This window comes from Podarcis cretensis, assembly GCF_951804945.1.
Source record: "Podarcis cretensis genome assembly, chromosome: Z".
Taxonomy (NCBI): domain Eukaryota; kingdom Metazoa; phylum Chordata; class Lepidosauria; order Squamata; family Lacertidae; genus Podarcis; species Podarcis cretensis.
Genome location: NC_137184.1, coordinates 23500107 through 23514140, shown reverse-complemented (window position 1 = coordinate 23514140; position 14034 = coordinate 23500107). Strand labels below are relative to the sequence as shown.

The 14034-nt window shown below is 41.3% G+C and overlaps 1 protein-coding gene across 3 annotated transcripts in view; it reads left to right on the top strand.

Annotated features, from left to right (window-relative positions):
- Positions 1-14034, top strand: part of ARHGEF9 (Cdc42 guanine nucleotide exchange factor 9) — a 289965-nt gene that overhangs the window by 19783 nt on the left and 256148 nt on the right. Inside the window, exon 1 of one of the 3 annotated variants that reach the window (XM_079961597.1) lies at positions 11684-11828. The exons of 1 other annotated variant lie outside the window; for it this stretch is intronic. The gene's annotated coding sequence lies outside the window, so the exon portion shown is untranslated. Of the gene's footprint in view, positions 1-11683; positions 11829-14034 lie in introns of those variants that run through there. One more of the 3 variants, XM_079961600.1, reaches the window with a different exon arrangement.

Sequence of the window (14034 nt, the reverse complement as noted above, 5' to 3'; positions counted from 1 at the left end):
TGCACTGTAGAATACACACACACAAAAACACCTTTCTGGAAGGGGGTATTCTGGATTCCCTTCTGCAGAGCAGATTTTCTGTAACAAAACTACAAGGGGTAACCCCCTTCTAACACTACAATTTAATTCAGCACACACACGCCCTGGCTAATTTGAAAACAAATTTAAAGGGAATGAAAATCCAATGATCAGCCTGGGTCTAATAAAAGCTGTGGATTGAAAAAAGAAGCATAAAACATTCAAAGGAGCCTTTTATGCCCCCCTTTTTATGATAGCCTTTGTGTTTAAAATTGTATGTGATATTTTACTTCTCAGAAAGGCACTTATGTTGAGGTTTCATAAAATCTGCATGTTCATTTAAATTTAACTGACCACGAGGCAGATAACTACCAGGCAACTGCCAAAGAGAACTGCACTTCTTGCAGATGCTGTCCTGATTTGCAAAACTCATCAGGTGAAACTCACAGCATTGTAACACATAAATGTGTACAGATAAAACTGCTCTTAAAGGTTGAGATGGTGGAACCCCCTAAAACAGAAGCTGAGATTGTCAACAGCACCCCCTGGGGTGGGCAGGGGACCTATTCTGTCTCTTTACCAGATGTTTAATCCACCAGAATATGCTTCTGATGCTTTTTAATGGCATGGAGATCAGCAGAATATTACAGGCTAATTAATGCCAATCAAAATTCTCTTTAGGAGCAAAAAGCCCAGAATTAAGTTTAAAATATTAACTGATGCTAAAGAAAGAGGGGGGTTTGCCCTGCCAGACTTAAGGTTGTATTATGAATCAGCAGCTTTTTGCTGGTTGAAAGATTGGCTGCTTCTTGAAAACACTGATGTTTTAGACTTGGAAGGATTTAACAATGCTTTTGGATGGCATGCGTATCTGTGGTATGACAAGGTTAAGATTCACAAGAATTTCAAGAACCATATTGTAAGGAAAGCAGTGTTTAATGTCTGGATAAAATATAAAGACTTATTAGAAAACAAGACCCCAAGGTGGTTATCACCTATGGAAGCTAAGGCTGTGAAAAGACCCAATATGGAGGTCAAATGGCCGAAATATTGGGAAATATTAGAAAGAGACGGAGACAATTGGAGATTGCAGAGTATGGAGAAACTTAAAGATAAAGTGCGAGATTGGTTACATTACGCTCAGATTAAAGAGGCTTTTAAATTGGATAAAAAGTTAGGATTCCAAGTGGAAAAATCGAAATTGGAAACAGAACTGTTAGAACCTAAGACTAAATTACTTTCAAGAATGTATAACTTGCTGCTGAGGTGGAATACACAGGATGAAACGGTTAAATCAGCTATGATAAAATGGGCACAGGACATTGGGTATAATATTATGTTTGCTTACTGGGAAAAGTTATGGACTACCGGTATGAAGTTTACGGCATGCAATGCCTTGAAAGAAAATATTATGAAAATGATATATAGGTGGTACATGACCCCAGTCAAGCTAGCCAGATATCACCTGCCAGATAACAAGTGTTGGAAATGTAAGGAAACTGAAGGAACATTCTTTCACCTCTGGTGGACTTGCCCTAGGGTTAAGGCCTTCTGGGAAATGATATATAATGAGCTGAAAAAGGTATTTAAGTATACCTTTCCTAAGAAACCAGAGGCCTTCCTTTTGGGCATTGTTGGCCAGAGGGTGTTAAAGAAGGACCAAACATTATTTATGTATGCAACAACAGCAGCAAGGATACTTGTCGCCAAACATTGGAAAACTCAAGATTTGCCCACGCTGGAAGAATGGCAGATGCAACTGATGGACTACATGGAGTTAGCAGAAATGACCGGCAGAATCCGAGACCTGGGAGAAGAAGCAGTGGAGGAGGATTGGAAGAAATTTAAGGACTATCTTCAAAAACACTGTAAATTAGATGAGTGTTAAGAAGGATGAGAGATCTGAAAACAATAGGGCACCATAAAGTTAGCTGAAAAGATTATGAGAATGAGTGAATTTCATGAGAAAGATAAATTTTAAATGAATATCATGTTAAAACTAGGTATTTAGGATTTTGACAAAAATATTCAAAGTTATGGATAAAATATTGGAATTCTGTACAATAAGAATGAAAATAAGGTGATAAGTTGCTGGTTAAAGTTTTATTAACTTGGAAAGTAGGAGCGAGAGACGTGAGGAAGTCCAAAAGGAAAAAATATGGCTCCAACAAACGAGTTATAAAGAATTTAAATTTAAAGTAATTGGAAGATGAAAAGATAAATTGTGGATAAGTAATACTTTATGATTAAGCTTCAATGTGTGTAAATTAAATCCCAAAATTTGAGATATTAAATATTGAAATTATATTATATGAACTAAATTAAGTTAATAATTTGCTGGTAAAATTTATGAGTTTAGAAAGCAGGAACAAGGGTCGTGAGGAAGTCCAAAGATGAATATGAAATGTGGATATTGGAAAAGACTGTGTTATTATCTATGTATTTTATTGTTAAACTAAAAATTTAATAAATATTATTTTTTTTAAAAAAGGAAAAAAATGAAGAAAAGATGGTTATTACAAGATGTATAACTTTATGTTTGTTTTATTCTTTGTTTGTTCTTTGTTTATTCTGTCTTTTCTTTATTGTATTAACAAAATTCTTAATAAAAATTTTTATAAAAAAAACAAAAAAACAAAATTCTCTTTAGGAGGGATATAATAATAATAATAATAATAATAATAATAATAATAATAATAATAAATATAATAATTTATTATTTATACCCCGCCCATCTAACTGGGCTTCCCCAGCCACTCTGGGTGGCTTCCAACAAAATATTAAAATACAGCAATCCATCAAATATTAAAAGCTTCCCTAAACAGGGCTGCCTTCAGATGTCTTCTAAAAGTCTGGTAGTTGTTTTTCTCTTTGACATCTGGTGGGAGGTCATTCCACAGGGTGGGTGCCACTACTGAGAAGTAGTGGTCCAGTATATCTGAAGGAGCGTCTCCACCCCCATCGTTCTGCCCGGACACTGAGGTCCAGCGATGAGGGCCTTCTGGCGGTTCCCTCACTGCAAGAAGCAAAGTTACAGGGAACCAGGCAGAGGGCCTTCTCGGTAGTGGCTCCTGCCCTGTGGAACGCCCTCCCTTCAGATATCAAAGAAATAAAGAACTATCGGACTTTTAGAAGACATCTGAAGGCAGCCCTGTTTAGGGAAGTTTTTAATGTGTGACATTTTAATTTATTTTAAATCTTTGTTGGAAGCCGCCCAGAGTGGCGGGGGAGACCCAGCCAGATGGGAGGGGGTATAAATAATGTATTATTGTTATTATTATTATTATTATTATTATTATTATTATTATTATTACTACTACTACTACTACTATACATATTACTTGGCTGGAGAACTGCATTGCAAAATTTCATTTTTTTTAAAAAAATAGTATTTATTCAAATTTTAAAGATTACAAAAATACAAAAAAATAAAAGGGCAAAAAATAGAAAAATAAAAAACAGAAAAAATACAAACAATTGATAAAAAAACACCGATCAAACCTTTACATAACTTTCTTTCCTTTGCTTATTTCCTTGACCTCCTCACACCTCCCCCCTTTGTATTCTAGTTCTATTAGATGTCTCAGCAAATCCTTTCCAGCTTTGTTTTTATCCTAATAATTTATCTTAATATACTGTAATTCTCGTCTCTGACCAATTAAAAAATCAATTTTTAACCCAGTCCTTTATATCATTTCTGCTAAAACCACATTACTTCATTCCAACATTCTAACATTCCTTAACATTCTAACATTCCTTAACATTCCTAACCTTCTAACATTCCTTAATTCTGCAATGTTTCTGCAGATAAACTTTAAATTATTTCCAAAACATTCTCTTCTTTCACCAATTAATCATCTATTTTTACTTTGTTTAATCTTATTTCTCATTAAAACTAATATATTTGAACTTAATCTCTTAAAACATTTCCCCTAGGGTCATAAAAATTTCATTCCACGACTTTTCCATCTCTCATTAATTTTCTTTTTTAAATCTCCATATATACAGTTCAAATTCCCAATCTTCTTCCACCGTCTCCCCTCCCCAGTCTCGGCCCCCGCTGTCAGTTCCATCAACCTCCCCGCGTCCATCAACCTGGAGATCTTATATCCAAGGCTCTTAACTCTTCTTTACTTCCCTTCTGCCGATCTTCTTGACAATCCTTGATGCTAAAAAGCAGATCTCGGGGGAGCTCCAACCCAACGATGCTTATATTCCTTCTTGACAGTTCCGCCAGACTTCCATAGTTAAAGCCAGGGCCCACAAAGTATTCCGAATCTTGTTTCACAATTCTTCCAAGTCCAAAGGCCCCCAAAGCTCCCATCTCCTCCTGGTTCAAATTCATATTCCAAAAGTCATTTGATCCCTGCATAAGGGGATCTCTCCACCTTTCCTTTTCCAGATCAGGCCAGGCACCCATCTTCAAAAACTGGCTTCTCCTAATTACAGTCATATAAGGCTTCAAGCTGTAATCCTCCACCTGCCTCTTTAGGGTTAAGGCTTCCCCTTGTTTTACTTTATACTCAACAACAGCAACTTTCTCCTTCTCTAATTCATCAATTTGTTCAGTTAAGAAAGATTCCTGTGCCGGGTTCTTGTCGACTTCTATGTTGATACCCACTTTTGTTCCCAAAATATCAATATTAGTAGCCATGACATCTATCTGTTTATGCAGCTTTCCCAACAGATAGATTGTCCTTTTCAGTACAGACACTACTTCTTCCTTTGCTGACATTCTTAAGATGTTCAAGGTCAGAACTAGTTTCTCACAGTCTTTATCTTGAGGCCAATTTCCCAGCTGCACTCTTGTAACAATGTCCCAAAACTCCCTCTAGAGGAAAACAGTCTCCATTTGTATCAATCCTTTCCAGCACAATTCCAAAAGTAAATTAGTAACAGTTTCCAGTTACCTTTTCTTCTTTTTAAGTGCAGAAGCGGACAGTAGAAACAGTGTCTTTCTTTTAAAGCTAGCTGTCAAATTTGTCTTGTTTTAAAGCCAGCTGTCAAATTTGTCCTGTTTATTGTCGATGGACTTTTTGCAAGCCGTTCCCAGGTTCAGAGACGTGATGCTTCGATTTTTAATTTTTCACCTTCTCCTGCAAGTTCACTTGGTCTAAATCAATAGTTTCAATCAGTGGAATTTTAATCCTTTACGTAAGACTTTCCAAAACCTTAGTTAAGAACTACTTTGCTTCAGTCTATTTACAGAAAGGGAAGGTGGACTTCCTGTTTGAACCTTCCCCGTTCGGTGCCAAATTAAATTATTTTAAAAGTCCAATTTCCCGTTCTAGTCACAGGTTGTTGTTTAGAATCCAATTGTCCACAGGAAAAAAGTCAGCGCTCTCCGACAGCAGCATTGCGGCTTCGCTCCATGAAATAAGCGGTCGATTCAAAGCACCGCGCCTCTCATCCCACGTCGCTCTGGATTCCCAAAACCGGGTCTCCCCGCGAGTAGGGGGGGCGCAGAAGGTGCCAGCCGAATCCCAGGTTCACAGACTTCTTCCGTCTGTGATTTCTGAGGGTCTCCGCCTTTGCCGTGGCGGTCATACCGTGTTTTTCACGGAGCCAGTCCCTCCCGATCGGAGGAGCTCCACCATTGCCGGAGGCGCTAACCCGGAAGTCCCTGCATTGCAAAATTTCAAAGGGTGGTTGTGTGTCAGTTCATGTATTATTTCAGAAACTATGGATTGGGCACATTCGCCATTAAATGTGAGCTGAGTCAAACTGATCTGCTTACCCTCCACCATTCCTCAGAAAATAGGGACATCATTATCTATATCAGTAGAATGTTCCTATTTCCTCTCATTCCTAGTGCCAGGAGGAGGGAATGGTAATCAGGGGCGCAGCCATGGCTAGGGAGGCCATGGCCCTGGGCACATTTTTGAGAGGGGGTACGACCAAGTGGCCCTCCACATGCTTACTCATTGGAACATGCCTTTGGCGTGCAAGGGAGCTGTCAAAGCATGCCCAGCCACAGCTCCACTGTCAGGTCAAGTCTGGCCTGTGGGCAGAGTGGAGGAGAGGCAGCGGCAACAGTGCTGCCATCCCTCTCCTGCACTGGGCTGTTGATCACTCCCACATCCATGCTCCTGAAATTATGTCAGCAGACTTTGGCAACATAGCAAAACTGAACTGACAAATGAGCCCCCAAAATGAGACATGTGTATGTCTGTGTGTGAGAAAGGGATGTTTGTATGGCTTTGGATTAGATAACAGATTCTTCAGGGATGTAGAATCTAAACATGGTAGGAGATAGGAGTGAGCTGGAAGCTGCAATCCTATGCACATTATCCTATAAAACAGCAGGCCTCACTATTTGCAACATTTAACTATTACGTTTTATGTTAAATAATAGGCATGCGTGGGAAACTGCAGCACAGGAAAGAGAGATTTAAGCTTCTTTTCTCAGCTGTGGTCTCCCTGCACCCATGCAGCCAAGCAATTAGCTTTAGGAGAAAACTCCCATTGGTGTAAATGAAAGGTGTTTTTCCTAATGCTAATTGCTATGTGTGTGAACTTCGTGGAAATTGTGGCTGGGAATGGAAACCTTCGACTTATAATCTTGCTTGTGGTATCTATTTTTAAAAAGCAAACCTACATGATTCCTAATGACATTATTAATGTCACAGTGGGACTTACTTCAGAGTAAGGACTAGACCGCATACATCCCTTTCTGCGCACACAGGGCTGGATTAACCTTTAAGCAAAATAAGCACAAGCTTAGGGCATCAAAGGAATGGGGGAGTGGGGCACCACAGAAATTTACCATTGCTGGATTTTTAACATTAATGGTCATAAATTGCTCAGTTGAAGTATATTAAAAATCCCAACAGAACAATTATGCAACAAGGCAGGCTGGATGCCTTATCTCTACTGAGTATAGAAGCAGATCTGTTACAGAAGATTGGTTTTTTGAGGATCTGATCAAAGACTTTGCAATTAGAAAATGTAGGAGAAAATTTTTCAAGTATAAGTAAAGTGGAAATATACAAAAATAAACATTATTGTCCATCTTACTATAGGTTTTGTTTCATTTCAAAAATTGAAATTTTATTTTAGGGTTTATGATTGTTTATATTTTGAATTAGATATATTTGGGGCAACAAAATCTTTTAAGTGTTTTGGGCCTCTAAAGATCTTAATCTGGCCCTGTGCATGCATGTGCAATTGTGCATGGCTAGTGGAGTGGATAGTAGATAGTAGATAGTTCAGGCAGACAGTAGATAGTAGATAGTTCAGGCGGAACAGGGCATTGGCTCAGTATGGTTCAGATAGCCTCAGGTCAGATCAGGTCATTCCACAGGAGATGCATTGGCAAAGCAATCTGCAATAGGATTGCATACTCCGCTCACTAGGTTGTGAGCCAGTGGCTCAATCCTGCTGCCTACGGGGATTTGCAGTCACCAGCTGGTGAACAGAGGGTCCAGTCCTGCTGGCTGCAGTGCGGCAGTGAGAGGGGGAAGGAGATCTTGATTAAACATGGGTCTGGGAGGAGGCAGGGGAAATCCCCCGCCCCAAATCAATTTCGGCTCTAGAAATTGGATTGAGGAGCATGCATAGCCCTAATGGATGGAGATAGATAGATAGATAGATAGATAGATAGATAGATAGATAGATAGATGATAGATATTGTTCTACATCAGCCTTCCTCGAACTGATGACCAGATATTTTGGACTTTAATTAGCCCTAGCTAGCACTGCCCTGCCAGCTGTGGCTATTGTAGTTCAAAACATCTGGAAGGCACAAGGTTAGGGAAGCCTCTCCTGTTTGGTGGTGTATGTGCCTCCCTCAAGCTTCCTATTCATTAAGCTAGAGGACCAAGTTCATTACAGCTAAAATGAACAGATTATGTATAATAAGCACCACCCCAGCATTTCTGGCTAAGGGCTTCAGTGCAGCACCAGACTGGAAGAGTAGGTATCTCCTGTGTGGACATGCCCAAACTAAGTGCACCTCCCTTACCAAATGCGACATCTCCATTTCTTCTGTAAGAAGAGCCTTACTGGATCAGGCCAACAGCATCTTGTACCCACAGTGGGCAAACAGATGCCCATGGGAAGCCCATAAGCAGGATCTGAGCACAACAGCACTCTCCCTTTCTGTGGTTTTCCAGCAACTGGTATGCAGAAGCATACTACCTCTGGCAGTGGAAGCAGACGGTAATCGCTATATCCTCAATGAATTTGTCAAATCCACTTTTAATGTCATCCAATTTGGTGGCCATCACTGCCTCCCACAGAAGTGAATTCCATAGTTTAACTAGGCACTGTGTGAAGAAGTACTTTCTTTTGTCTGTCCATCTTTCCTAAGGGCACACTGAGGTAGGTAGGTGTTTATGAGACTGGTATGGGTATGGGGTACTACCATTTCGGTTATAGGCAAAAGCTCAGTGTTTTAAATCATGGCAGCAGTGATGGGGCATGGGGTAGAGGGGAGCTTCATTTGTGAATTTTTGCCATGCAAAAGCATGAGCCTCTGCCCTCTAAGAGGAAAAAAGAAACAGCAACCTTGGCAGCTCTAGAGTAAGACTTTTATTCACTTGCACAATCCATTTAAACTAGAGCACATCCGATTCCTGCTAAATTCAGAGAGTGGTGAGCATATACTTAATTATTCCATTGACACCCATGAGGTGTGTTTTAGATTGCACCCATGTAATATGCAAAAAAGGGGAAGAAGGATGACGCTACTCTGCACAACAGGGACTTGGAACTTGTACTGTCTTGGTGCTGTTGGGCTTCAGATCCCATTATCTCTGATCATTAGTCAAGCTGGGGTTGATGGAAGCTGGAGTCAATAATGTCTAGAGGATGGTAGGTTTTGTCAGATGTTCCTGTGTATCACAAGCATACTCATGCTCCTTATGTAGCAAAAACAGTGCCACTCACACAGAAAGAGGAGGCATTAGCAGGCTCAAGAGAATCCCAATGTTTGCAGAAAGTTTTTTTTAAAACCAATCAGCATATGCAAGTTTGTGCCCTGTAGGCCTGGGATTCCTCTCTTTTCAACCACCAGCTAGCAATGCCTCTGAAAGACAGCATACAGAAAGTGTAGTGTAATGGTCAGAGTTTTAAAATAGGACCTGGGGGACCATGGTTTGAATTCCCACTCAGTCACGAAGCTCACTGGGTGACCTTGGGCCAGTCATATTCTCTCAACCTAACCTACCTAAGTGGGTTGTGGTGATAATAAAATGGAGAGGAGGAAAACAATTTGAAGGAAAACCTTCAGCTCCTTGGAGGAAAAGGTGGTATATAAATAGGAGAATAAGAAAGAAATAACTTTTCCAAGATGGAAGCAACCACTTTCTAACTTTCTCTGATAGCCATCAGCTTTCATATGCTGTGAAATCAGCATATGAGTCCAGTGCCCCATGGCTCATTTTTAAAGTTTTGTTTTGGTTATCTGAACTTATTAGCAGGAATGATAGACCTTGGGGGACAGGGAGACATACTTAAATGATATATTTGTTTTATTAAAACTTATATACCACTTGATTGTAAAAATATCCCTCAAGGAAGTTTACCAAAAGAGTTAAAAACAATTACCAAAAGAGTTTAAAACAAATATAAAATGTACTCAAAATGCAATCAAAATAATTAAAAAAAATAATTTTAGCAGCTTAAATGTTAACATTCTACATATATTTTTAGCAGGTGCTAAAAAGAGTACACTGAAATATAAATAGGCAGGGAGTTCCAAAAGATGCCTACATGCCACATACTTGTCATCTACAAAAGCTTGTGTCATAATACATTTTTTTAATTCTTTATTCTGCTACAATACTCTTTCTTGCATTTTCACTCTATCAAGAGTGGTCCAAATCATGGGGAGAGGTTCATAGCTCAGTGGCAGTGCATCTGCCTTGCAGGCAGATGGTCCCAGGTTCATTCCCCAGCATCTCCAGGTAGGGCTGGGAATGAAACCCCTGAAGAACTGCTTTCAGTCTGTGTTGACAGTTCTGAGTCAGACAGGCCAATGACTCTGATTCAGTACAAGTCAGCTTCCTATGTTTCTATACATCAGGGGAAGATAACTTTTGGTGCTCTTTATTTTGCTGGACTCCAACTCCAACCAGTCCCCAGCCCCCATATTCAATGGTCAGGGATGATGGGTGTTGTAGTCCAACAACTTTTCCCCTAACCCTGTTAAGCATTAAGAGGGGTGGAAGGAAGATACCAACAATAGTAGCATGGCAATTGAAAATGATGGACTATGCAGAAATGGCAAAACTTACAGAAAAGCTCAGAGACAATGACATTGAGAAATTTAAAAAAGAATGGGAGGCATTTATTGTATATGTACAAAAATATTGTAAACAAGTAGAAACATTGGCAGGCTTTGACTAAACACTTGCAAGCAATTAAAATAAGATAAAGTTTATGGAAGGAAATTTGAACTGAAACAATAAAAACTGATGGTATGTAGTATATTCAACGAACCAGGAAAGGAAATGGAAGGAAGTCAGGAGGTTATAGAGAACCTCCAAAAAGATGTTTTAAATTTTTTATTTTAGTTCTTATAGTCCATGTTGGATATTTTCTATTTCTCTTTTTTAAATGGAAAATAATTGTTGAATTTGAAATTGTAAAACCAGTAAAAATTTATTTACAAAAAAAAAAAAAAAAGGTTTCAGAGGGCTTATGGTACTTTAAAGTTAATGCACGCCAGGGATTGGACAGGAATGGTTTCTGAGCAGACATGGCAGATGTTTATAGGATTACCCTCAAGGTGTCTGATGCCAGAAAGGTCCCCACCCACCTGCTTACCTCACTCTACATAGAAGTCTAGTCAGAGACAGGAAGCCAGACCTCCTCTTCTCCTCTCCAGAAAGTTGAATAAGGTGGAAGGAAATTATGTGGACCAGGGCCTGGGAGACTGGGGTTCAAATCTCCACTCAACCATGAAGCTTACTGGTAACACTGGGCCACGCACTGTCCCTCGGGCAAAACAGCCTAACATGTTGTTATGAAGATAAAATGGAGAGCGCCACCTTGAGCTCCTAGAAGTCATAAGTGTAGTACTAATTTTTTTTTTTAAAGAAACAACCTTAAAAGAAGCCTGTCAAGCGATCCCAGTGGCAGGAAGAAGGGGTGGGAAGTTTCTCAACAGCCAGCGAGTAGCAGCTGTGAGGCCAGACTGTGTTGCTTTCCGACGGGAACCCCGGGACAACCGGCTGCCTCTGAGGAACCAGCCTTACAAATTAAGGCTTCCCGCGTTCTCAAATTCACACGCATGTGCCCCCCTCCCTCCCGACTCGTGTGAATCTTTGCGGATAGCGGCGGCAGCGGCAATTGCTCCACGCTTCTTGCTCGACGTGTCTCCGCAAGCCCAGAGCAGCCTCTTTCGCTCTCCCGCAACTTCAATGCGTATTGCGCGTCAGTTTGGCCTGGGGAAAAACGCGTGACAAGGAAAAGGAGGTGGAGAAAAATAATAGTATTTTTTTTAAAAAAAAAAAAAAAGTTAAAGCACGTTTTGCAAAGCAGTGAAAAGTAGATTCGGCTAGGAGAAGGAGGAAGGGTGTGTAGCTGTCTGTGTTGGTGTTCGGGTTGCGGAAACTGCCCTCTGTATTCGGATTCTTTTTTGGAGCGGCGGGGAGAGAACAGCCGCGCTTTGGGAACGGAGGAAATTCCCTCCGCTACGAGGCGGCGGCGGCAACAGCGGCGGCGGCGAAACCAGACGGCCGCTGCGGGGACGCCGCTAGAGCCTGCTTCTCTGGAATGAGGAACCAGCTGGCGCCTTCCTTGACACCAGCCTCGGCAGGCCGCGCCAGAACCGCGTGCGGAGGAGCCGCGCAAAACTTGACAAGGTAAAACCACACGGGGAACTTCGAGTCGTTGCGAGCTCCAGACTTCGTGGACTTATGGTGCGAGGGGGCAACGCGCACTGCTTCCCATCATGCGAAATGCTACGAGGCAGACCAGTTCTTTTTGGCCCCTGCAGAGTCGGGGACCGTGAACGTCTGCCCTGAAGTCCTGCCCTGGTGGCGCCACTGGAGCCGCGGAGGGAGCGGGAGCGGGAGGGCTTCGCTTTCTCTTGGTCGTCTGAAGGGGTGGGTTACCTCTAGACTTTGAAAAGAACAGTTAATTTTCTATTTCTCTCCCCCCCCCCCGCGCCCCTAAGCTTCAATAGATCAAATGCCGTTTATATATCTATATAACCCAACGGGTTTATTTCATAAGGGCTGGGAAAAGAGTTCTCTGGCTGAAGATCCCTGGGGTGACAGCCCCACAGAACTCATGCAGGCTTAAGCCCCGGATCCACTGAGTGATTTATGTGAAAGACCCATCGGTGCAGTGGAACTGACTCCTGAGCATGTATAGGACCGGGAGGTTGTGTAGGCTGCAGAGGTCAGACCTATTAAACTTCATTAGGCTTTCAGTAATCTCAAATTTTTTTCAGGCACAGCATGACCCACCTTAAAAACAACAACAACAACAACAACAATATCCATTTAAGGACCTATTTCTTCTTCTTTATATGGTAATGGTACTGCTGTTGTTGTGAGCACCTCGGATCAAGTCCTGGTAGAGGACCAATACCTCCCCCCCCCCCCCAGCCTGGCCCACCCATCTTCTATGCTATTGTCAGCCCTATTGGATCCAAGTAAATATGTATAGGATCAAGTTGCAAACCTGAGCTCATACATACACCTGGGGTAGCACAAGCATTTAACTCAGTGGGATTGACTTCTGAGCCAACCTTCATATGATTAGGAGGTAGACCTAATGAGATCAATTAATCCCTAACTTTGGGCGTAGCGTGCAAGTCCTATTGACCATAAGTGGGATCTGCTTCTGAGTAAACTTGCTATGAAGACTGAACTCCTATAAACACACTGGCTGGTGAGTCCTGTTTACTTTTTAGCAAACATGCTTAAAGTTCTGGTGTTATCTAGCTGGGAACCTCTCAACCCCCCCCTCCCAATTTAAGGGCAGATGGACAGAAGGGCAGCTGCTGCAGATGGAATGTGTGTATGCAGTTTTGGCTCTCTCTTTTTAAAAAGCACCTGGAAGCACCTTATTTAAATATCTGCTAGCTCCTCCCTCCCACCATCTGAAAACTTATCAGATGCAGACCTAGATGGCTTGATTTAAAATCAACATCCTTTTCTCTTTCTCTCACCCATCTCAGCTTTTTAAACATCTACTCCTGATGAAGGGTTCTGTGGAAGTCAAAGGTTTGGTGACATTTTGCTTGGCCTAATAAAAGTATTGACATAATAAGGGCTTGGGAATTTTTCTAACATGCCAAAACAGCTAGCACTGATCTTTAAAAGTGAGTGTCTGTTTTGCAGCATAATCAATGCATTGCCTTGTGGCACATCCAAAGTGGACAAGTTCATTGTGAGTTCATTTTTTCAGTTTGTGTTAATTTTTATTAATTAGCCCCCAACTTTGAAAATCAACTGACAGCTAGTACAGGGCATGCACAACTACTCCCAGTACTTCTTCCTGCATTCCATTATTGACTTGTGAAATTTTCTGCTGCAATTGGTGGCAATGACTACAGACTGGGGATGCCTTTCAGATGTTGTTTGGACTCCCATCAGCTCCGTCCAGCATGGTCAGTGGTAAGCAATGATGAGAACTATAGTCCAGAAAAAAACTAGAGGATGCCATGTTGGCTATCCCCTGCTTTAGGCTGAGAGGTCTTTCTTTAAGGGTTTTTACAAATTTGTGCAACAGGTGATTTTTATCACCGGCAGTTAACCATAATGTCTAAATGGAGCCATTCTGTTGAGAGGCAGTCTACCTCTCAATAACAGTTGTTGCTGGGCTAATGGTAGAAGAGGACTGTCTGTTTCCTTCATCCTTTAAGCTTGTGGGCTTCCCAGCAGCATTTGGCTTGCCACTGTGAGGAACAGAATGCAGGTCTAGGAACACAACTGGTCTGACAAAGTCAGTGGGTAGTTCATTTACTTTTCCGCCTTTTGTTTCTCCCTCACTTACATCTATGTGCATGTAAAGCCTTCTACACAGGGATGCCATATGAAATGTATCCAAAACTTGATT